The following is a 26,233-nucleotide window of genomic DNA, read 5'->3' as shown; positions in this document are numbered from 1 at the left end:
TCCAGGCAGACCTATAGTCGCGGGTTGTGACTCATTGCTCGAACCCGTCGCCAAATATGTCGACGTGTTTCTTAAACATTTTATGACCCTTGTTACATCATACTTGCAGGACACTACGGATTTCATTACCAAACTTGAAACTATAGAGTTCTGTGAAGGCAGTGACATCCTGGTCACCCTGGATGTCACTTCACTCTACACTCAGATCCCGCAGGATGAAGCGGTGGCAGTGCTCACTCACTTCCTGGAACTGAGACCAAAACCAGTACAGGTACCCACAAAATTCTTGATCGATCTGGCATCTTTTGCCTTAAAAAAGAATTATTTTTGCTTTGGGAAAGATTTTTATTTTCAAACAAAAGGAGTAGCAATGGGGTGTCCTTTCGCCCCAGAACTGGCTGTCCTTTTTATGTCACTTTATGAGGACACTTTCGTCTACAACAACAACCCCTTCAAAGATCGTATTGGGGCGTTGTTACGCTTCATTGACGATATTTTTATGGTGTGGAAAGGTGAGGAGGATGAATTGAGACATTTCTACGCTTGGTTGAACGCACGGACAGTAGACATTAAGTTCAGCATAACATCTTCAAAAGAAAAAATATCTTTTTTGGATGTTGAAGTTTTTCCAAATGAGGGCAAATTATCTACTTCTCTCTTTGTTAAGCCAACGGACCGCAATAAAGCCCTTCTATTTTCAAGTAACCACCCGAGGAGCCTACGAGAGAATTTACCGCTAGGACAATTTCTTCGGATCCGAAGAAATTGTTCTATGAATGAAGATTACAAGCTCCATGCGAATAATCTGGTGACGAAGCTATGCGACCGTGGATACCCAAGAAAATTAGTATCTAACTGTATGAAAAGGGCACGTTGGACTCCAAGGGAAAGCCTCCTGGAACGACGCTCCAAACCACAATTAAAACGTCAGGTGTGCGTCACTACATTCTGTCCCAATGCCAATCAGTTAAAAAGAATTATAAGTCAAAATTGGCACCTTGTTAAAAATCTAGGAGAGTGCCTAAACGAACCCCCACTTTTTGCGTTCAAAAAAGACAAAAGCATAGCCAATGTTGTAGTAAGAGCAGCTACTCCAAAGGAAGCACCCTCTACCATTCGACAACTGATGGGTTTAAACCCAATCACAGGACACCACAAATGTGGTACCTGTCTGTGCTGCGAATCCACAATAGAGGGTTCTCTGTTTCAACATAGGGGCATATCGTGGAAACACGACACATTTAGTAATTGTAAGTCTAGATATGTCGTGTATGGAGTCATGTGCCCGTGTGGACTCCTGTATATTGGTAAGACCAATCAGGAGGCCCGTCAAAGAATCTCCCAGCACAAATCTAGACTAAAGAATCGGGTGGAGACAGCACCCCTGGTCAATCACTGGATTAGACTTCAACATCAGGTCAAAGATCTGAAATGGACAATAATTTCCAAGGTGGAGCGTGATCCCCCAGGAGGAGTCTGGGACACCAGACTCTCTAAAAGGGAAGCGCTCCTCATTGTAAAGTTCAATACGGCAGTCATTGGACTGAATGAACTATCAGAAATCTATAAACTTTAAACATCCTGGTCCCTTGCCCGTCATACTCTCTGGGACACTCCCGGTCTATTCTCCTGTTGTGTGTTATAGGGTGTCCATCACTTAAGCGGATGACTTCGAGTCAGCGTCAATTTCCAATTAATTCCGCGATGCGCATGCGCAGGTAAGTAGTGTTCCTTCCGCGGTCAGGACTATTTCTGTAGACTACTCGGTGCCTAAGTTCTGCTATCTGGCGCATGCGCTAAGGAGTAGTGCTTCGTAGACGCCAACACGGGTTGCTGGCGAAAAGGTTTCACTAGGTAAGTTAGGTCTCTAGAGGTGTCTTCTGTGGGCAACTCACGTGTTTTAATACCCCTGTACTGACCTCCCCGCTCCCCCTTGTTTAGGAGTCACCTACTTGGATGATGTCTCCGCTTCCAGTCCACCCGCCACGCTCTTTAATTGAGTGAAGCTTTCCCCTTTGTGCAGGTACCGACACGGATTCCCTTACTCTATTCTATTTTATTACTGGTTTTCAATCTAGGATGAACTTTGAATTGCCGTATATATCCCGCTATTCCCTTTAAAATCTTTAAATCCTTGAGTAGTTCACTACATATATATGAGTAGACCACGGGGAAATCTTGATACATCCTTCTAAGTCTCTTAATACGTATAGTGTTACTATAAAAAAAAACACCACCCCTTTTTATACACAGGTCAGTAATGTCCGTTTCATTTTCATTTAGATTTCATAACGCCTAGAATTAGACTTCCTGACTGTCCTGGATCCGTGGATTCCCCCGGAGTTCCAGAAGTCCAACTCAGTGAGGTAAGAGATCAGCCACACCCTCCTGGTACCTTTGGCCATCCAGCGCAAGTAGCGGTTGGTAATGTAAAACCTTCTCCTTTTCAGTGCGACCCCCCAAAAGCGCCCGTCTAAAGAAAAAGTCCCCACTCGCTGTGCATCATTAAAAGTGACTGTTCGCTCCTCTACACCCGTCAAGTGGCTTCGTAGACCATTTGGGTAAGCTGTTTGATGGAATGGTGGTTCACCCTCAGTGCCACTTAGGCACCTAAAAGAACTTTTCTACATAGAGACTGTTTTTACATAGAGATAATTTCTGTTTTTCAGATACTTCATTGGCCCTGATGAGAGTCCTCCCTTTCTAACTTCTGGCTGGGACTCGAAACGCGTAAGCCTCTGTACAAAGTGTTGCTCTTACTTAAGTCGAATGCCGATAAATGCTGTGTCTTATCCTTTTGGACGTATTATGTTTGACTAAATCTAATCGATTGTGATTAAATTCCAAGTGTACATATGTATATTATATCATACCATACATGCTGAAATTCCTGAGCAACCTTTGTGTTCATTCCCCCTCCCTCCACTAATTCCCTCTGGCTTTTCCGTAAAGTCCGGATCTGTCAGATTTATGTATGAATGGATGTTTGATTTTGAACGACTGTGATATGTTTGATAAGTGTGAATGATTCTTGTTACATGTAATAATGGTGTAGTGTTTGTATATAAAATGTAAAAACTTTCGTAAAAATAATCACCAAAAATTGAATGAATAAATCGCTATTGATTAGCAATATCTCGGGCTGAAATAAGATTTCTTCCTTTTTGAGTGAAATTTATGTTTAATTTGTTGTATCAGTTCTGGCATTTGTCTTTGTTATATAGTTATAGGTGCTCAGCCTAACTGATTAGAGCCAACTCTTCTTTGCTAATACAGATTGTAGCGGGAATTCTTCTCGCGAAGTTTGTTTGTTGTACGAATCCACAATTTTTTGTGGCTGATGAGAATTTATTCCTTGTCCCTTTTTGGGTAATAGGTACACCTAGATACCTTAGCCCAAAACATATATACACATTGTTTTGTTGTTATCCAGTTTATTGTGTCGTTAGTTCATTAATTCTCTATGGCAGAAAGGGATACTTTTGCTTATTCAGAAGATCACATACAAAACCTCCTGAGTGACCCACCAGTATTCTCTTCAGTTTCCCTAAGTGTCTCGGCTACTTCACAAAACGAGTCGGACAAGTTACTTCGGTTGAAAAAGAAACAAATAAGAACTGACCTTCATGGTCATTTCCTTCTTCAACACCTACGGGAGGGTACGATCCCGGGTGGCCTTCAAATCAAAAATATACCAGTCATCTTTACTGAAGATCCCCTTTTTAAAAAAGGTTTCAGTCAGATCGAAACAAAATGCAGTAGGGACCTTATGGTCCTCACTGTTGAAACAGCTGTCAGAATTTCAAAACAAGAGCTAGAGCAAATAGCCCAATTAGAGTCTGAAATAAGTAGCAATCCCACGATAGCTGATGCGAAGGCACTAATAGACAAAGTGGCAAAAGAAATACAGGAGTTCAAAGACTATACTGTGACGCAAAAAACAAATCAATTCGAAAAGGATAAAAAGAACTTTTCACTTGAGAACGTGTATCCTTTTTTGCAAACTGATTTTTATACTAAACCAGACTCGCGGCGTTTTCTACCAGGCAACCGTGGGAGATCACGTAATCAGTTCATCACCTTTTCGGACACTTCGTCATCAGGTGGCGAAAGTGATAACAGTGGTAACATTAGTAACAGCAGACCAAATAAGAACCGCAAATGGAATCAGAATCAGCAGCAACAAAGCAATGCTCAGAATTCTTTTTTAGGGAGAGCTCAAACACGCCCGAGAGCGAAAGTGAGATGGGAAATGACAACTCGGCGTCAACATTATCAAAATCAATAGTGTCACCTATTTTCAATCTCTCACCCAAAGTATTGACTGCAGCAGAAGAAAGTGTCCTATCGAAGGGCCTCTCTTTTGTACCATCCAAACGCACTGACTTCACTAGAATGAAAACTGAATTCATTGAGTTTTGCCGTAAACTAAGACTCTTAACTTTTTTTGCGGAAAATCCAACCACTGTAACCCCGGAAGTCACTGGGCTCCGGAATAAATCCAACTTTTGCCCCCCGGGGCACAAAACACCAAAAGAGATTCTAGTCTTTGAAAAAACTGTACTTTCTGCCATCTCTGCAATGGAAACGCAGAAAAAATATGTCAAATTTAATACCACAAAAGAACAGACTAAAGCTCTTATGGATCTACGGAATGATCCCACTATCACTATAAAGCAAGCCGACAAAGGCGGTGCTATAGTGGTGTGGGATACCGCTGACTACAACAATGAAGTCCTAAGACAATTAAATGATCAGGAATGCTATCGAAAAATTGGGAGAGATCCAACATCTGAATTACAGAACCAACTTTTCTCTATCATTAGGGAGGGCTTTGAACAAGGCTTTGTAGGCCCAAAAGAGCTGGACTTTTTACAAAAAAAACATCCTAAGGTACCTTTATTTTATATCCTACCAAAGGTACACAAAGATCCCAATAAACCTCCAGGCAGACCTATAGTCGCGGGTTGTGACTCATTGCTCGAACCCGTCGCCAAATATGTCGACGTGTTTCTTAAACAATTTATGACCCTTGTTACATCATACTTGCAGGACACTACAGATTTCATTAACAAACTTGAAACTATAGAGTTCTGTGAAGGCAGTGACATCCTGGTCACCCTGGATGTCACTTCACTCTACACTCAGATCCCGCAGGATGAAGCGGTGGCAGTGCTCACTCACTTCCTGGAACTGAGACCAAAACCAGTACAGGTACCCACAAAATTCTTGATCGATCTGGCATCTTTTGCCTTAAAAAAGAATTATTTTTGCTTTGGGAAAGATTTTTATTTTCAAACAAAAGGAGTAGCAATGGGGTGTCCTTTCGCCCCAGAACTGGCTGTCCTTTTTATGTCACTTTATGAGGACACTTTCGTCTACAACAACAACCCCTTCAAAGATCGTATTGGGGCGTGGTTACGCTTCATTGACGATGTTTTTATGGTGTGGAAAGGTGAGGAGGATGAATTGAGACATTTCTACGCTTGACAGTAGACATTAAGTTCAGCATAACATCTTCAAAAGAAAAAATATCTTTTTTGGATGTTGGAGTTTTTCCAAATGAGGGCAAATTATCTACTTCTCTCTTTGTTAAGCCAACGGACCGCAATAAAGCCCTTCTATTTTCAAGTAACCACCCGAGGAGCCTACGAGAGAATTTACCACTAGGACAATTTCTTCGTATCCGAAGAAATTGTTCTATGAATGAAGATTACAAGCTCCATGCGAATAATCTGGTGACGAAGCTATGCGACCGTGGATACCCAAGAAAATTAGTATCTAACTGTATGAAAAGGGCACGTTGGACACCAAGGGAAAGCCTCCTCGAACGACGCACCAAACCACAATTAAAACGTCAGGTGTGCGTCACTACATTCTGTCCCAATGCCAATCAGTTAAAAAGAATTATAAGTCAAAATTGGCACCTTGTTAAAAATCTAGGAGAGTGCCTAAACGAACCCCCACTTTTTGCGTTCAAAAAAGACAAAAGCATAGCCAATGTTGTAGTAAGAGCAGCTACTCCAAAGGAAGCACCCTCTACCATTCGACAACTGATGGGTTTAAACCCAATCACAGGACACCACAAATGTGGTACCTGTCTGTGCTGCGAATCCACAATAGAGGGTTCTCTGTTTCAACATAGGGGCATATCGTGGAAACACGACACATTTAGTAATTGTAAGTCTAGATATGTCGTGTATGGAGTCATGTGCCCGTGTGGACTCCTGTATATTGGTAAGACCAATCAGGAGGCCCGTCAAAGAATCTCCCAGCACAAATCTAGACTAAAGAATCGGGTGGAGACAGAACCCCTGGTCAATCACTGGATTAGACTTCAACATCAGGTCAAAGATCTGAAATGGACAATAATTTCCAAGGTGGAGCGTGATCCCCGAGGAGGAGACTGGGACACCAGACTCTCTAAAAGGGAGGCGCTCCTCATTGTAAAGTTCAATACGGCAGTCATTGGACTGAATGAACTATCAGAAATCTATAAACTTTAAACATCCTGGTTCCTTGCCCGTCATACTCTGTGGGACACTCCCGGTGTGTTCTCCTGTTGTGTGTTATAGGGTGTCCATCACTTAAGCGGATGACTTCGAGTCAGCGTCAATTTCCAATTAATTCCGCGATGCGCATGCTCAGGTAAGTAGTGTTCCTTCCGCGGTCAGGACTATTTCTGTAGACTACTCGGTGCCTAAGTTCTGCTATCTGGCGCATGCGCTAAGGAGTAGTGCTTCGTAGACGCCAACACGGGTTGCTGGCGAAAAGGTTTCACTAGGTAAGTTAGGTCTCTAGAGGTGTCTTCTGTGGGCAACTCACGTGTTTTAATACCCCTGTACTGACCTCCACCCTCCCCCTTGTTTAGGAGTCACCTACTTGGATGATGTCTCCGCTTCCAGTCCACCCGCCACGCTCTTTAATTGAGTGAAGCTTTCCCCTTCGTGCAGGTACCGACACGGATTCCCTTACTCTATTCTATTTTATTACTGGTTTTCAATCTAGGATGAACTTTGAATTGCCGTATATATCCCGCTATTCCCTTTAAAATCTTTAAATCCTTGAGTAGTTCACTACATATATATGAGTAGACCACGGGGAAATCTTGATAAATCCTTCTAAGTCTCTTAATACGTATAGTGTTACTATAAAAAAAAACACCCCCCCTTTTTATACACAGGTCAGTAATGTCCGTTTCATTTTCATTTAGATTTCATAACGCCTAGAATTAGACTTCCTGACTGTCCTGGATCCGTGGATTCCCCCGGAATTCCAGAAGTCCAACTCAGTGAGGTAAGAGATCAGCCACACCCTCCTGGTACCTTTGGCCATCCAGCGCAAGTAGCGGTTGGTAATGTAAAACCTTCTCCTTTTCAGTGTGACCCCCCAAAAGCGCCCGTCTAAAGAAAAAGTCCCCACTCGCTGTGCATCATTAAAAGTGACTGTTCGCTCCTCTACACCCGTCAAGTGGCTTCGTAGACCATTTGGGTAAGCTGTTTGAGGGAATGGTGGTTCACCCTCAGTGCCACTTAGGCACCTAAAAGAACTTTTCTACATAGAGACTGTTTTTACATAGAGATAATTTCTGTTTTTCAGATACTTCATTGGCCCTGATGAGAGTCCTCCCTTTCTAACTTCTGGCTGGGACTCGAAACGCGTAGGCCTCTGTACAAAGTGTTGCTCTTACTAAAGTCGAATGCCGATAAATGCTGTGTCTTATCCTTTTGGACGTATTGCATTTGACTAAATCTAATCGATTGTGATTAAATTCCAAGTGTAAATATGTATATTATATCATACCATACATGCTGAAATTCCTGAGCAACCTTTGTGTTCATTCCCCCTCCCTCCACTAATTTCCCCCCTCTGGCTTTTCCGTAAAGTCCGGATCTGTCAGATTTATGTATGAATGGATGTTTGATTTTGAACGACTGTGATATGTTTGATAAGTGTGAATGATTCTTGTTACATGTAATAATGGTGTAGTGTTTGTATATAAAATGTAAAAACTTTCGTAAAAATAATCACCAAAAATTGAATGAATAAATCGCTATTGATTAGCAATATCTCGGGCTGAAATAAGATTTCTTCCTTTTTGAGTGAAATTTATGTTTAATTTGTTGTATCAGTTCTGGCATTTGTCTTTGTTATATAGTTATAGGTGCTCAGCCTAACTGATTAGAGCCAACTCTTCTTTGCTAATACATAATGACTGTATTTGGACTGCATGGGCTATGTCTAAATAAGGGAATCATTTCTATGCCTATATTAGGGCAATGTGAATTGTACCTATATAAGGGCATGATTCGGGAAAATTTGCTCGGATCCTAAAACGCCATACAACAGGGAGTTGACCAGAGCTTGTGCCAACAAACTAGGGATCTCATTTGGATAGTGAAGGAGATCAGGTTCAAGCCCATGTCTTGAAGCAGGGTGTGGGTAGGGGTGCTCTGTGGGAGGTTAGTCAGGGGCCTATGGAATCTATTCTCTACCACACTACACTGCACCCATTGGTGCCGGTGTGAACCCAGAGTTCAGCTCCATAAAGCGCATCGCATTTTGCCTTTATTTTAAAGAGATCTAGGGCTGGCAGTAAATGGCTAGAGTTTAGTTTTTGGACCACCTTAAAAACTGCCCCTGTCTCCTTCTGCAACTTGACAGCACTTCTATTCACTTCAGCCTTCCGGCTAAAGATGTGTGACAGTAAGACAAATGTTACTACTATTTCAAGTGAAGTATTGCAGGCCTGCAACCTCGTTTGGGTAAACAGACCTTTAGGGATTGAGCGTCATGCATTTTGTTTTGCTGACGTTCAGCTCTAACCCATGGTCTGCACAAAACAGCATAAAACAAACTAAAATTGATGAATTGATGCAGGCCCCAAGGTGTTTTCGAGATGAGAAGGGTATGATCTACCAAAGTAGTTTTACCTGACACTTAGGTCATAGTTGCTCCTATTAGCACAGTTTATTTATAGATGGGGAAACTCAAAAAGATTGACAAAAACATGCCGAGTATGTGACAATGCTCCTGAATCGATCTCACACTTTTTATTCGTTTGTGCAGTTTGCCGGGCACCGCACAAAAAATGGAGCATCCCACTGTGCTATTAGGCCTTGGGACATCAGAAATAGCCCTTAGGATCCTGAGGTCCGACTCCAGAAAAGTGATCGTGGTTGGCATGTCTAAATTCATACTAGCTGCTTGGCTTATTCGAAAGTGACTAGGAGAACAACTATGCCCTTGTTGAAGTCTTAGGAAGCAGTATTATGCATCTGTGGGTTGTGTTTCTCCTTATCATGTTATAATCTTATAAATAGGATAAGGAACTGACAGGAAAATGAATTGAAAATACCTAAACATAATACTACATTTGTAGTTTGGTTGATTTCAAGGCTGTTAATAACAGAAATAATTGATTGATTTTAAACGTTGGAACATTCATTTTGCTTTTACTGTCATATGAGCCAGCACCTATATTTTATCATATGTTCTATGACCCTTCTACCCGACAGCTAATAGTCCAGGCGAACGTTCTATCTAGATTAGAATATGCCAACTCACCTATGTTAGGCGACAACAAGGCTGAAGTTACTCGCCTGTTGCGAGTACAGAACGCAGCTGAGGCTCCCCAGGACTAGCTCTGCGTCAGGCACCCTGCGGTGCCTTCACTGGCTACCTATGCCCCAAAGGATCCAATTTAAAGCTCTATGCCTGACCTTTAAAACTTTAAAGCTGTATTCCCCGGAGATCCTGTCTAATCTGTTAGTCCCCTACGTCCCTACTCGCCAACTGCCCTCGGCAGAGCAATCACTTATAGTGGTCTTCCGTGTGAAGCGCCTTAGAGCGGGGGTCCGGTCATTTCGATTTCTTTCCGCTAAATTATGGTACTCTCACCCTGTTCAGATCCGGGGGCTAGATTACCTGCTGTCCTTCCGTAAGGCCATTAAGACTTACCTATATCATACGATCTAGCCCTTGCTTTCTGTTGGCACTGCTGCAAGGGTCAGGACGCCCCTTCACTGAGGCAGCTGCACGCGATATAAAACTACCTAACAATAACAATTGATTTATAATCCGAAATAAGCTTATATATGCATAATTTATCTGAAATAAGGCCTCTTAAGCTGGCATTTCAATATTTGCTCAATTTGGGAAGCCCCAGCATTATCTCCGCTGTATCAAATTACATAACAAGCGCCATGCAAAACTCAAAGATTCTGTCCATTAGCTGTGATTATTGCCCTTCCTATAAGATTTGCTGTTACCATTTTAAACCTTCTTAACTTTTTACTCGTATTGATCGCAATTGTCTGTGCACTTCAACAGTTACCATATTTTTAATTCAAAGCACTTTTGTTTTGCATCAAGCCTCAGCCTCCCCAGATGACATAACTGACCCATTGTAAATCTATTTCTCTGGCTTTCTTTTGTGGTTTTTGTTGTTCTGGTCTTTGTCTTGGCAGGTATACATTTTAACGATAACGATGCTTCAAATAAACTTCATTCAACAGAATCATTCCGATTTTATAACTTAAATAGTTTATTTTGCTATATGAATTTTGATACGTGTACTGTGCACTTTTAAGGTTCAATGAACTGAAATAAAAGTATTTGATGATGATGAGTCACTCATTTCCTGGGAAAAGTTCCACCCATTACCAACCACAGCTATCACTTGTCATCTGGCTGTCTGCCATTTACGGTGGCCATTACAGAGGTGCAGTTTTACTTCAACATAGTCTGGGCATCCAGTTGTGTACCTCCCTAGTCACCTGTATCAATCTACATTTGGTTTTTATGACTGCTGCTCTGTAGAGTTGTCATTTACTTCCTGCATGGCCCATTGTAGTTTTCTCTATGTTAGCCTAGTTGTGCACATTGTAGGCCACATTTTCATTTGCACATTTACCATATAAACACAGTTGCTTTGCGCCACACTGTACTTTCACACTGCACCTGCATATGTTTTCTGTTCTGTTCTGTTCTTTTCCTGGCATTTAGCCTGAACACCATAGACAAGGTCAAACAGCAGTGCCCCTTGTTATTCTATCTGGTCAGATACTAGCACCTAGACACAAAACAAGAATGCAACTGTTGTTTATGAGCCTCCATGTATTGTCATATAACTGAACACAAACGTTTAAGCAAACACACTGAGCGAGGCTTCTTTAGCAGTTGTTATGGCAATCGCGGCCTGTTGTAAGGTCTTTCTCTGGACCCTCTTTCATTCAGCATAACCAAGCATTAGAGGGCACAAGCAGATTGGTCTGCTGCCATGGCTGTAGTTAAAGTTGGGTGTCTAGTTTTTGGCTCTCGGTGAATAGTTCTTCCTCATCACTTCCTGCTTGTTCTAGTATAGTCTTTTGGGAGGTGGGGGTAGGGGATGCAACAGCTCGCACGCATGCCAGCAAAGTGCTAGTACATCCGCAATTGATTTCCTTTTTTGATGTGGCTTCCCTCATCGTGGGTTATTGCACCAGCTTGTGCTTCCTGACTTTGTAGTATTAATAATGGCTGAGCCCAACACCACTCATTCTTGGGGCCATGCACTTACTGTAATACAATCGGCATGGATTCTCCTCGGTGGTAGACGAGTCTCCTCCTGCAGATACAACTTTCTTACCCTGAGCAGAGTCAGAGGCAATGTTCTCGATGCTGCAACCGCACCAATTTTCCAGTAGTCAGTACACAATATGCCCTTGTTTGGCCTGCCTGCACTGGGATCAGCATCCAGGCCCTGCTTGCCACATCTAAGTAATGAGGCCGTCCTTCAGCCCCATTTTCACATGAATCAATGCTTGTGACATTGCAGATGATTTGGTGGCTCTGTGAATTCATTTTCATTTCTTCTGCATCATGATCCTGTTGAATGTTGTTTTCCTGCAGCCACACACAAGTGCGCCTATCTTGATGTCCTCCCACCGGCCAATATCCTTGTTGCTGTTTTGTTGCCCATGTTGCTCAAATCACAAGCATACATCTTCAGATTCCCGATTATTGGACCTGTTGCAGACAGGTTTCCCCCCTTGTCTTTACACTAGATCAATACTGCTTGCAGTTATGGATGACCTCAAATTGGAGCTCAATAAGGGCAAACCACCACACTGGTGCTTTTGGATTTGTCAGCTGCATTCAACACAGTCAATCATAACATCCTGATAGATTGTGTTGAGGCAGCTGGCTCACGGCACACACTGCAGTTTCTGAATTCCTTCCATATGGCTATTTGTATAAAATACAGCTGCCATCTTTTTGGGCAAGAGTGTCCTAGCCTTCGTCAACAAACTATCAGAAGCTGTAAGCTTTATCAAGTTCAAGTTTGAATACTTTATTCAACAACACTGTCATAAAAGCATATTTCCCTAAGCTATGACAATAAATACTATTTTAAAATTTAGAAACAAGATAAAATACAGATTAAACCATACATATTGTATAGTGCTGGCGAATAATTCAGTTCATAATAATCATACATTATAAAATCCAAGTCACAGCGAAAAGCCTTGCATACATGCATAATTATAGTTACTGTTTTAAAGTGCGCGTGCGTATTAGCCAGGCCCACCCCATATATTTGGTTACAGCAATAGCAAGATGCAGGACACAGTTAGATCTTAGTATTCTTAGTGCCTCTGAGTAATTTCTAGTCCCCAAATTCCTGCATGCCGGTTTTAGCCATCTACTTCTTGGGGCAGCATATAGCGGGCAAACAAACAAAAAATGTGGGATGTCTTCTACATGCACTTTGCAATGGGAGCAAGTATTCACACTACCAGAGGACCATTTGGCAGTAAAAGCGTTAAGGGGTAGGGAACCAATTCTAAACTGGAAATATAACTTTCTATCTAGGGGTTTGGAGATCAGGTCCCAATACTGTTCATATTTAGGTGTGGGTTTAAAATCCAAAAACTGGGATGTCGACATCGATGATTGGTTAGAAATCAGTGCCATGTTAAATATCATATCCCAATACATTTTTTTCAAACATGTCTTGGATGGAAAAACTTGTGGATCTACTGCTGTCCACAAGTGATCTAGGTGCAGTTTTTGGAGCAAGGTTCTTACTTCATTGAGCCATAATATCTTATGAAAGTGATCAGAGCTTACAACATCCATAAGGGCAGCTGCGTAATGATTCAGTTCGGGAGTAGTTTTTACACGTCTCCAATATAGGAGGGGACGCAGTCTTGCCATGTCCTCTATCTTTTTCCTCCCGAGGTCATATTGTAGCGGGATCGTAGGAGTGCTCTGGGGTACACCAATCGTTCGTCGGAGAAATTTATTTTCTGCGATGGCTAGTGAACTCAAATTTGAAAAGCCCCATAGCTCAGATCCATACAAACAAGCTCCCAGAACTTTCATGCTGTAAATCTCCATTATTGGCTGAGTGGGTTTTGTAAATGAAGATTTATGTTTTAGCGCTATTGAACCTGCCAGTTGGTTAAACTTTAGCACCACATTATCCATATGGGATTTCCAGTTGATGTTTGACTGTAATGAAATGCCTAGATAGGTGAAAGCATTCACTTCCTCCAATACAGAGCCATTAAAAAACATTTTCCCCTTGAATTTCTTAACCGGGCACAAGTTCATAAACTTTGTCTTTGTTGTATTTAATTCTAAGCCCCGGTTCTGGCAGAAGTCTCCAAAAGCGTTGAGTGTCTTTTGTAATCCACTGGGGGTCCGCGAGACCAGCAGGGTATCATCAGCAAACATCAATACTGGTACTCGCTCCCCACCTAACATTGGGGCATCTGTCGTGGATTGTTTCAAGAAATCAACTATACCATTGATATATAATGAGAATAAGGTGTAAGCTTTATATATACACAACTATCCGATTCTGCTGGGCTGTGAAGATAATTTGTCTTCTCAACCCACATTTCAGAATGTGATATGCTAGATCTGGAATTGGATGGGCAATAACCGAATTGAATGGGGTCAAGATCGATATTATTGTCAATAAAAGAATGGATCTCTGGAAAGATTTGTCCTGTCTTCTGAAGTGGAACCTAAACCTACTACCCTGGCTAAAGTTGTCGGAGTGGCTGTTGATGGCAGACCTCTGCTGAAACCTTAGATCTATGTGGTAGCGCAAAGTGTATGTTTCTATGTAGGCATATCAGGAAGAAAGAGCCTTTCTTTTTCACAGGATGGCTTAAAAGCTACAGCTGTGTCCCTTATCTACTCCAGACTCATTCCACATGGAACCTTTTAATTTGTGCCTTCATAAGCTGCATATACTCCAAAAGGTGGTGGTCAGCTTAATTACCAGTGCTTTCTCAGAGATCCCACATTACATCTCTGATAAAAAAAGACATCTGCAATGGTTGCCTGGGAAATATAGAATTCAATTTAAAATACTTTGTACTGCCTTTAAAGACATCCACAAACTGGCCCCTTCCTTTGTTGCAAAGCAAGTTGTCAGGTATGTCCTCATTTTTTCTTTAAGTGTTTCCTCTGCTCACCTTCTTACAGTGCCTATATTTGCCAAAAAAAGAGATGGGGCTGCAGTTCCAGGTTTGTGCCCCCACAATGTGGAATTCTCTCGCTTCCTGCTAAGAATGATTTGCTCTGTATATTACAATCCCTAAAGACCAGGCTCTTCAAACAAGTACTCTCATATTCCAAACCAATAGTGTATGACTAGTCTAAAATGTCTCAATTACAATTATAAGTGGAGCATCTTTAAATTCTCAGTATAAAAATGAATAGGACTAATGCTTACTCCAAGTGGGGACTTGAGTTTGCAGTGTAAAACCAAAGAACTGTGATACCATTGATATATATCACTTTTAGTCACTCATTTTGGGTGCTTTCATAAGTTTTGTCTTTTACCCTTCAGCAATTTATGTCCATTAAAACTGAATTTACTTTGAATGTACATGGTCATAACAGGTGACTGTGTTCAGAATGCAGATAGTTATGCATTTGCTTAAAACTTTGAACATTATGCTACCATTAAAATCGAATAAATAAATACATACTTCCTGCAAAAGCTGTCCTTTAAGCATCACTTAAATAATTGAAAGTTCAATGTATTGCTTCCTTTCCTTGTCGATTAGATATAGTATGTTCCTTTTTAAAAAATGTCAAATATGATTCAAATGTTTTGTGGGAACCGCTATTTTGTTTACCTAGATGGGACTGACATCAAAGTCTTGATCTTTAGTAAGTTCAAAGACTAGACTTGATGGGTTAATATCTCTTCAAATAAAAGCGTTGTAGTGGTCCAAGCTGGAACTGAAATTAAGAGCCTTTGCTCACCACCTCCAAGTTGCTGTTCTGAAAACAAAATACACAAAGTGCGAGAGCTGGTAAATGTGCCCCAGTCTCAACAAATTACAACTGAGGGCAAAATCAGCACATTTTACTTGAGCAAATGCAGATCCTGGATCTGGCTCAAAAAAGTTATGGGTCATGCAGTTGAAAGCCTCTTAGCTCAGATCCTCAGGGAATTTGAGTAGGCCTTTTAATCGATCAACCGGAACTTCTTGTCCCAGGTTATGAATATCTTTGTTCAGATCCTGTATTTGGCAATATGTGCCCGAGTGAGGATGAATGAAGCATTGTCTAACCCCTTTCCTATGAAGCAGGGCACTAGGTAGGCATGTTGCTACTCTGCCATTCTCTTCGCCCTGATAATAGGTTCATTACCAGAATGGAATCTTACGGATGCCCCATTCTGGAATTTCAGCTGCAGAGGTGGAATAGAGAACCATATATCACTGTATTTGGATGGGTGTACAGACAGAATACTGAGTTGTTTATTTTGAACTACAACAATATCGAGTTTGAAATATCGAGGTACAAGAATATCGACAGCAAGTATATCGTTGTACAGGATATCGACAGTAAGGCAAGAAATATCGTTTTTTAATATCGAAGACAGTAATATCGTTTGTAAAAATACCGTTGTTAATAATATCAATATTTATATTCGTGTTCTGTATTTTGGTAAGTGTGTTAAAAGTATGTGATGTCATTTTTTGGTATAAGTGTAGTTTTTTTAATGTATGTGTTACATTTTATAGCAGTAATTACTTTTATGAAAATCAATTTTTGCTTATTTTAGTTCTGTCGCGAGTTGTGAGTTTATAGGGGAATAGGGTGGGAAGTAATTTAATTATAATAAAGTAAAAAACATTTTTATTATTATTTATAATTAATTTATTAATAATTAATTATTATTTGGTTATTAATTAATATTAATCAATTATTAGATACTTATATTAATTGTGTTATATTTTTAGGAGCGGGTTGTGGGTTTATAGGGGTATAGGGTGGAAAGTAATTTAATTATGAAAAAAAATAATTACGAATTTGTATTTATTATTATTTATAATTAATGTATTAATAATAATTATTAATTGGTTAGTAATTCATAATATTTAATAGATCATTATATTAATTGTGTTATTTTTTTAGGAGCGAGTAGTGGGTTAATAGGGGAATAGGGTGGAAAGAAAAACACAGAAAAAGTGTTATCAAGCAGCAATGAAAAGCTACTACAGGGCCATTCAAGCTGCGCGTGCAGCGTATTTTTCTGGGGAAATTCGGTGTAGTGGCAACCCCTCTAAAACTATCTTTACCATATTGAAAAGTCTAAAACAGCGCAGGGTCCTAGCTGTGCCCCCTATCTCTTCTAATGAGCAGTGTGAGGCTCTGGCTACTTTCTTTGTCGAAAAAGTAGAGAACATTTATCTATCCTTCACTCACACTGCTACGAGCTACGACCCTGTTTCGGGTCCGCCCCTGCTCATACTTTGGATTAATTCCCACAGGTTTCCTTGGATGAGCTACGGTTAGTGTGTTCCAAGATCAAATCAGGCTCCCCTTCCAATCCTCTCAAACCTGACCAGTTTATGAGATCATTACCTTTGCTATTGTCACCTCTAAGACATGTTAAGACATGTGATTAACAAATCTCTGTCCAGTGTGACAGTCCCTAATTCTTGGAAGCAAGCTAAGGTGATTCCTTTGCTTAAGAAGCCTACCCTGGAAGCTGCCAAACTGGAAAATTATCGCCCGATCTCTTTCCTCCCACGGATTGCTAAGATCACCGAGACTCATGTCCATTACATCCTTGCCAGATTTCTGGAAGAAAACAACTGTTTGGACATCTCTCAGAATGGCTTTCGCTCAGGTCACAGTACAGAGGCTGCTCTCCTAGCTGTCACAGAACACCTTAGGCTCACTTTGGATGAGGGACATACGTGGGCGCTGATTCTGTTAGACTTCATCGACGCATTCGACACGGTCTCTCATCAGATCTTGTTACGCAGGTTAGAAGAAGTAGGTGTTTTGGACTCAACTTTGACCTGGTGTGCATCCTTCTTTCAAATAGGACCTTCCGGTTATAGCCCCCCCTTTCTCCTCTTCGTACCATGCCAATAAGCAAGGGGTCCCCCAAGGCTCGGTTTTGGGCCCTCTGCTTTTCAATCTTTATGTTCAACCCCTGGCAGTCTTGGCAAGGAGCAGAGGGCTTACCATCGTATCATATGCTGATGATACACAGCTAGGGGTAGCCCTATCTGACTACACTGGGAGCGCAGCATCTAAGTTTCGAGAAGATCTCACGGCTGTTGCCGAATGGATGACTGATAACTGTCTCCAATTGAACTCCAGCAAGTCAGAGGTCCTCCTGGTGGGTAATCATCAAGAGCTATGGGGGAATGGTGGTGGCCAGCCATACTGGGATGCTCACCTACTCCTAAGCAGGTGGTGAAGGATCTTGGAGTCTGGGTAGATTCGGGTCTCAGTTTTCAGCTCCAAACCCAAAAAGTTGTGGGGACCTGCTTTGGCATACTTAGGGGGGTTAAACAGTTGCTTGGGTTCCTTGACCCACCTGTCAGGCAAATGATTATCCAGGCCTCTATTCTATCAAGACAGGACTATGCCAATGCACTGTACCTAGGGGTGAATAAGATCAAAACCCTGAGACTACAGCGAGTCCAAAACACAGCGGCTAGAACCCTGCTGGGCCTCCCCAGAACCTGTGCCACCTCTATGGCTATCCGTAGGTTGCACTGGCTCCCTATTGCCAACCAAGTGGAATTCAAGGTCCTCTGTACAGCATTTAAAACCCTGAAACTCTCCTCTTCGGCCATCCTGACCAATCTGCTGTCACCGTAACACCCTACGCACCAGTTTCGATCTACTGGACAACACCTGGCTACTGTGCCCCGTACGAGGAAGGTACGATCGGGCGGAGCCTCTTTCCATCTTCTGGCTGGCAAGCTTTGGAATGCTCTACCATACTCCATTTGTTCCATGGAAAATGACTTGGTCTTTCCCAGAGCAATTAAAACCCATCTCTTCCCGATAGTCCTGTGCTTTGTCTGACTCTTAGCCTCTATGTTTTCTGCTTCAGCTCTGGGACGCCTCTTTGCTGGGGCAGCTGTGCGCTATACAAAGCATATTAACATAACATAACATTAACAAAGTAGTTTATTATAAAAAAAATATTAATTTTTATTTGTTATTATTTATAACTAATTTATTATTAATTCATTAAAACATTGGTTATTAATTTATATAAATTAATTAATAGATAATTATATTAATTGGGGGTATTTTTTAAAGAGCGTGTTGTGGGTTTATAGTGCAATAGGTTGGAAGTAATTTAATTTATAAAAAAGTAAATATAATGTTTTATTTATTAGTATTTATAATTAATTTATTATTAATTGATTGGTTATTCATTTTCATTAATCAATTAATTGATAATTATATTCATTATTTTTTTCAGGAGCGGGTTGTGGGTTTGTAGGGGAATAGGGTGGGAAGTAGTGTAATTATAATAAAGTAATTATTAACATTTATTTATTAGTATTTATAATTAATTTATTATTAATTGGTTATTTAATTTAAATAATTATTTTATTGTTAAGTATGTTAATTTTAACCCTCTGCTATGCAACACTTTCCCTACTGTTGCGCTCACTGGAGTGTGATTACTTATTTTTTTTCCTACGCTATACAACACTTTCCCTACTGTTGCATTCTCTGGAGTGGGAATAGTAATTTTTACCCCTACACTGTACAACACATTAAATACTGTTGCACTCTCTGGAGTTGGAATAGTAATATTTAGCCCTCTGCTATCCAAAACCTTCCCTACTGTTGCACTCTCTGGAGTGGGAATAGTTTGTTTTAACCCTAAGCTATCCAACTCTATTCATACTTTTGCACTCTCTGGAATGGGAATGGTAATTTGTACAGCCCCGCTAACCAATACTTTCCCTACTGTTGCACTCACTGGAGTGGGAATAGTAATGTTTACGCCTCCGCTATCCAAAACTTTCCCTACTGTTGCACTCACCGGAGTGGGAATAGTAATTTGTATCCCTACACTATCCAACACCTTCCCTACTCTTGCACTCTCTTGAGTGGGAATGGTAACTTTTACCCCTACGCTATTCAACACTTTCCCTACTGTTGCACTCACTGGAGTGGGAATAGTAATTTGTATCCCTTCGCTATCAAACACTTTCCCTACTGTTGCACTCACTGGAGTGGGAATAGTAATTTTTACCCCTACGCTATCCAACAGTTTCCCTACTGTTGCACTCTCTAGAGTAGGAATAATAATTTTATCTCCTCCGCTATCCAATATTTTCTCCACTGATTTAGTTAAAGTAGTGTAAAATGTATTTTAAAAGGATTTAAAATAATGTAATATTTTAGTTTGTTTTTTGTTTTTAATTTATATCATTGGTGTATGTGTATCTATACATATATATATTTATAATTTGTAATATTTTCCTAACAATTTATAAGTTATTAAAATAATTATTTATAAATATTATTAAGTAAGTATATATATATTGCATTTTATACATTGCAAACTCACACTCCCGGTGTCCGGCCAGTACCTGCTCACGAGCGGGTCGTCGTTGGGGCTCCGGCGGCCCAAATATCAAATACGAAGAATCTCCCAAGTATCAGGAAATGCACGACGACACACCAAGGGTTGCTGTGCTTCAAAAGTTTATTTCTGGCAGCAAAAACAAACAACGCGTTTCACCAACAGGCTTGATCACGTTTGTAATGGATTCCAAAGTGATAGTCCTATTTACAACAAACAAAATATTGACATAGAAAGAGGACTGCTGTGCACTCACCCCCCAGTGTAAAATACATGGCAGACATATTGGAAAGGTGTTGTAAACAGAACGAAATCGACATGATATACAATTTATTGCCTCAAAAAAGATAAATGGAACAAATCATATATTTGTTATCAATGACAAAGCAAATTTAGCCACATAGTAGTGTAAAATCAATTCAATAATGATGACAAAAAAATCCAAGTGGACAAACCCTGTTCATATATATTCACAGAGTGAAGAATAATTATCTTGTTGTCTCTCAATACCGCCCTAGTGGGCATGGTCAATCACTAACAGAACATATTAGGCCACATAGGAGTGTAAAATCAAATTAGTGATGACAAAAAATACATATATATAATTTATTTTTACATATGTATTGCTTATAATTTTAAACATTTTCTAATATTTTTAACTATGTTTTTTATTATATGTATTATTTACTTTATTTTACACTATTTTTTAAACATTTAAAAAACTATATTTTTAACAACTATATATTTTTTTGTTGATATTTTTGTACTTACCATTATGTAGATAGGACTTCGATATTCTGGACATCGATATTTTTGCGCCGATATTTTTGTACTTCGATATTTTGACTGTCGATCTTCTGTCAGTGATCCATTTGGATGATGTGTTGCTCTACCACCGAGACCCCACAGCAACAGGAGATCAAGTGATTACAATTAATATTTCTTCAGTATTGCCTCTTGCCTTGTAGTCAGCTGATCAAGGGGCGATTGGTTCCTGGGATAAGTTGTCACAGTTGTAACTTTGCTGAGACTTCCAAGTATCTGAAAATGTATATTCCTCTATTTTTTTTAACCAATTTTTATAGATTTCTACTATGGCATCACATAAGCAAATTGTAATCTGAATGATCTTTGTTACATATCCAAGGGGCCGATTACGATAGTGGGCGGGCCGCCACCGCCTGGGCAGCGGTGGCGGACCGCCCACCATCAACCTGAATATTCCCACCGCCACATCAGAATGGCGGTGGGAATGGGAATGGTACCGTGGCGGACAGACAGACTGTCCGCCGTGGTCCTGCAAGGTAGTCCTTTTCCACCCGCCTTGCGGAACACGGTACAATGGGGCAATGGCAGCAGTGCCATGCAGGCACCGCCGTGGGCATTACGATGCCTGTATTTTATGGTGGAGATCCCACCACAAAAAAACAGGTGGAGAATGCCTTAGGGGGCCTGTTGCGGGCCCCCCAGAGGATGGGGGGCGGGGTGCTGCACATGGGGGGGTACTGCATTTGCATGTACAAGGTGCCTGTCACGTTGTACATTCTAATGCACAACAAGTATTTTTACATTGTGGCGGGTCCTGACGCCTGTCGCAATGTAAAAATACAGGATGCGCCCGCCAGTGTGGCGGGCGCATCCTAATTCGTATAGCGGGACCGCCACACCTATGGCGGGCGGTCCCTTTTGCAGCTGCGATTGCGGACAGACTTTGTCCCCCCGCCATCGTAATCGGCCCGCTAGTGTAGAAATCCTATTTCGAGCTCTGCGCAAACATTTTACTTTTTTTTTTAAAGGTTTCATTAAGGTTGCAACAAGAAAAAGAAAAGAAACATGGCATTGCAGTGTAGTGTTAAGTGACATTATTAAACTAAAATCACATGGTCATATGTCCAGTTACATGCATCTTTAAAACCTGTACAACATCATCTACCAAGTCTATACTGCATAAGATCAGGCACAGCGCCCATTTATATTACAGCAAACTCTACAATGGTACATTAACCCAGATGTGTCCTTATTGAGTTCAGTTCAAGTGGATGCAATCCGCGGCTGTGTAGAGGTATCATTGCCGCCCCGCGTCCTGAGAAGGTAAGATTGGAATGGCTGCCAGATGTCTGTGGGCCTAGCTGCAGGTGGCTGTAGTTGTGCATATGTGTCACTAGTGATATTGCAGTATATCATGTTATGAAGCCATGCATGTAGTGTGGAGGCATACTTACGCCCCATTTAATAGCCACTTCGCGTTTAGCAATGATGGTTGCAATTGCAATAATCATCGCTTGGCTTTGGGGAGATCTTGCGTGTACCCCAACAGCGCCTGCAAGGGCATGGGTGCAACCTTGAGTTCAACCCTGCGGAAGATTTCCCCAAAGACCGCTTTCCAATAGCACTCTATCTTAATACAGGTCCAAGTCATATGAGCAACAGCGGCCTCTGGGGACCGGCATTTTGAACATTCGTGTGGACGCGAGGGGTCTATACGATGCATTTTATTAGGTGTCAAGTATGCTCTCCACGAAAATTTAAAATGCAGCAGCTTATGTCGGTGGTTAGGAGAAACCCAGTGGGTTTGCATACAGCACCGGCCCCATTGTGCATCTGTAAGCAGGAAACCAAGGTCGCGTTTTAAAGCCTCCCGAACCCCCGCATCGTGCCACGGGAGCAGTGCCACTGCTGCTTTATACATCGGAGCCATCAAATGACTCCCATCCCCATCCTTAATTATCACCGCCACGATTGGGAATTCAGGGGGCTCCAAGAGGTAGCTATACATGCTCACACGAAATGCCCTCTGCAGCCTTTGCAGCACAAAATGGTACACTCGAGTGGCCTCTCTAAAGCGAGGGTCCTCTGTGCCTGAGAAAATATGTCCGCCGGGAACAGGTCACCGGATGTCGGCAACTTGAATTTGGCCAGTGTATGTTTTACTAAGGTCTCATGTAAAATGGGAACACAACTTTACCTGCCAGTGGCAGCGAGGATGGATATAGTATACGGGATCCTTCTACCCGTAAAAACTTATGCCATGCTCAAATGGTATAGATAGTGTCTGGATGTCACGTGGGTCACGCAGGAACACTACAGGCAACAGGGTGCTGAGTGGTTCCGGAAGCACCAGATCAGCCTCTGGTCTGTGATATGGAATCCTGATATCTGCGTGATACCAGTGTCAGACAAAACTCGCTTGTGCTACCAAGTAGTAAATCTGAAAGTTTGGTACCCCATACCAACCCATCCCATACGGCAGCACCAATGTATCACAACCAATGCAGGGCTGTGTACCTACACACACGAGTCGTAGCCGCAGCGTACAAAGATCTGCGAAGAAACCGTTATAGAAAGGAATTGGGATGTTTTGGAAAAGATATAGAAATTGTGGAAGAACCACGATCCTAATTATAGCTATTCTACCTGACATTGACAGGGACAGTTTCAACCACCGATCTATATTGCGTCCCAGTTTCTCCATAACCGGACCCTGGAGAATACGGTCCTTTCCTCTATGGATATGGACTCCAAGGTACCTTATCGAGTCATTACACCAGGTCCGTGGGTATTCCACTGTTCTGTCGCACGCCGCCTCCGTCATCTGGAAAAGCTCCAACTTCTCCAAGTTAATCCATAAGTCAAACTTGGTGCCATATCTTGTCACCTCCCGGAGAAGTGGAGTTAAGTTTTTGTCCTGGTGCCTTACATATAATATAATATCATCAGCATACAGTGGAAGTAACAGAGGACCAGGGTTAAATTGCAGCCCCGGTGACATAGCCTCTCTTGTAAATGCCGCACCAATGGATCAAGTGCCACTCCAAATAACAAGGGAGAGTGGGCACCTCTGCTGTGTTCCTCGCGTGAGTTAAAATGCGTTAGTCAATGTATCATTAAGTGGCATGCTTGCTGTGAGCAACACATATAATAACCTGACAACTGCTAAGAACCTCTCCGGTACCCCAAGTCTTCCCATTGTAGGATATAAAAAGGGCCACTCAAGAGAGTCAAACCATTACTCCGCGTCGAGTAGGACAGCACCTGCCGGGACAGTCAGTGATATTCTGTGCAGTGTGGCAAATAACATACGGAGATTGAGAGCTGTTGATTTGTGGGGAATAAAAGTGATTGTGCCGGAGAGATCAGTTTCTCAACAATTAATGCAAGCCTTGTTGCCAGTATTTTAGCTAGTATCTTATTGTCAAAATTTAAGAAGGAAAGTGGTCGATATGAGCTACATTTCTGCATGTCCTTCCCAGCTTTTGGATGCAATATGATAACCACTTCCCTCAGTGTGGGTGGGAGCACCCCCGCCTCGACTGCCTCCTGATACATGTCTATAAGATGAGGTGTAATGAGGGTCTTGTATTTTTTATTAAAACAGCCCGTAAACCCATCAAGTCCCGGTGCTTTAGAGCCATCCAGAGCATTGATAGCCTTGGTTACTTCATCCTCCGAAGGGCTAGGTTAGAAATTCCTGATGCGCCTTTTCCATCCAGAACAGCGACACCTCATTGAGGCAGTCACTGTTGTATGCAGGGAGTCGGGTAACTCTTGTAGTGTATAATGTTGTATAATACTTAAGTACCTCTTCTAGAATCCCAACATTACCAGTTAGCTTCACTTTGTCATGTCCCGTTAGTTCGGCAATATAGGTCGACCTACGAAACGGTTGCATCAATCTAGCTAATATTCTACTATGCCTTTCGCCCTACCCACACCACCTAGCCACTGCATATTTGTCTAGAAAGTGAGCCTCACGCTCTGCTGCTTCCCGAAATTCAGCCTGGAGTGTTGCGTATCTTTGCAGATTGGGGGGACCTGTGATGGTTGCTTCCATACAATCCAGCTCAGCTAGCTGCGATTCTAGCTGTGCTAGCCTACGTCATAGATCCCTAAGTACCCCAGCACTTTTTAAGATGCACACTCCCCTAGCATATGCCTTAAAAGCTTCCCATAATGTGTCCTTGGATTCCACTGATCCTACATTTATTGCAAAGTATTCAGTAATCACTTGCCCCAGTTCAGCTGCAAAAACGGGATCTCTCAGGGCCATATTGGGAAATCTCCACAGATGCTCTACCCCCCCTTCTCTAGGGACCCTCAACTTTATCAACACAGGAGAATGATCAGATAATGTACGCAACAGGTGGCTAACTGTGTCTATCCATATTGCCACCCCAGCGGAGAGGCACCAATAAAACAAGCATGTCACAGTGTTGTGAGGTGCAGAGTAATGTGTAAACCCCTTATTCTCTTTACAGTGGTATCTCCATGCGTCTACTAGCTCAAACTGTTCTATAGTGTCAAACAGCCCACGCTTCACCCTGGGCTTTGTGGCAGTTGTTTGTACTGTACTATCACGCTCTGGATCGAGTTGTAAATTAAAATCCCCCCATGTATATGTGCTCTGCCCCCATGCGTTCAGTGTGACCATGAATAGTGTAAAAAAAGTCAGAGTCATCAACATTTGGCGCATATATATTGACAAACAACACAGAATGCTCTAGCATACAACCCTTAATCAATAAATAACGCCCCTGCATCTCGAAAGACCTCCTGCTCCCAAAAAGGCACCCGTTTATGAATCAACACTGAAACACCCCTGGCATAGGAACTATACCCTGCAGAATATTTATGTGCCCCCCAGATTGAGGCCAGCGGCGTCTTGACATTAGTTGCCAGATGGGTCTCTTGTAAAAACACAATGGCCACCTGATGGCGCTGCATGTAATTGGTCACTTGTTTACATTTATGGGTATTATTAAGGTCCCTAACATTCCAGGACATCATTACCACATTGGCCTTTGCCATCACCTTATCACCTTGTTAACCATGATCTATGTCTTGCTAGCACCCGGATCATTATTGCTACACTGCGAAAGGTAACTATATGAAAACCATACTACTAACTTTTGCCTACGAATCCAGTACCCCTCCTCCCGCCACCCATCCCCAATTCCTAACTTCAGGGGGACAACCCCACCCCTTATAACCATATTTGACTGTACATGCAAATAAAGAAACATTATACTGTAAACTAGCGTAGAATTAAGCAGGTGCAGCCGCACTCAGGGCTTGGCAACACCGCCCCGTTTCCTCAGTTTCTTGGCACATGTGCCTGCATCACAACCAAATGCAATTAGAAGCGCTTAAGAAGCAAGACTACGTCTAAAATGACGGCTGCAACAATCCTCAATGCGTCTCTCCTGACCTTATCTCCCTCCTCCCTCTACCCCCTACCCCCTACCCCTCTCCGCTCTACTCTTCTCCACTTTTCTGCTACCGACCTTTGCCCTCACTTATCCTCCCCCTACTGATGTCTCTCCTTATCTCCTCTCTCAATGTACTGAGACTGAACTATTT

The sequence above is a fragment of the Lissotriton helveticus genome, chromosome 5_1 (genome assembly GCF_964261635.1).
Source record: "Lissotriton helveticus chromosome 5_1, aLisHel1.1, whole genome shotgun sequence".
Lineage (NCBI taxonomy): Eukaryota > Metazoa > Chordata > Amphibia > Caudata > Salamandridae > Lissotriton > Lissotriton helveticus.
This window is presented reverse-complemented; position numbering follows the sequence as displayed.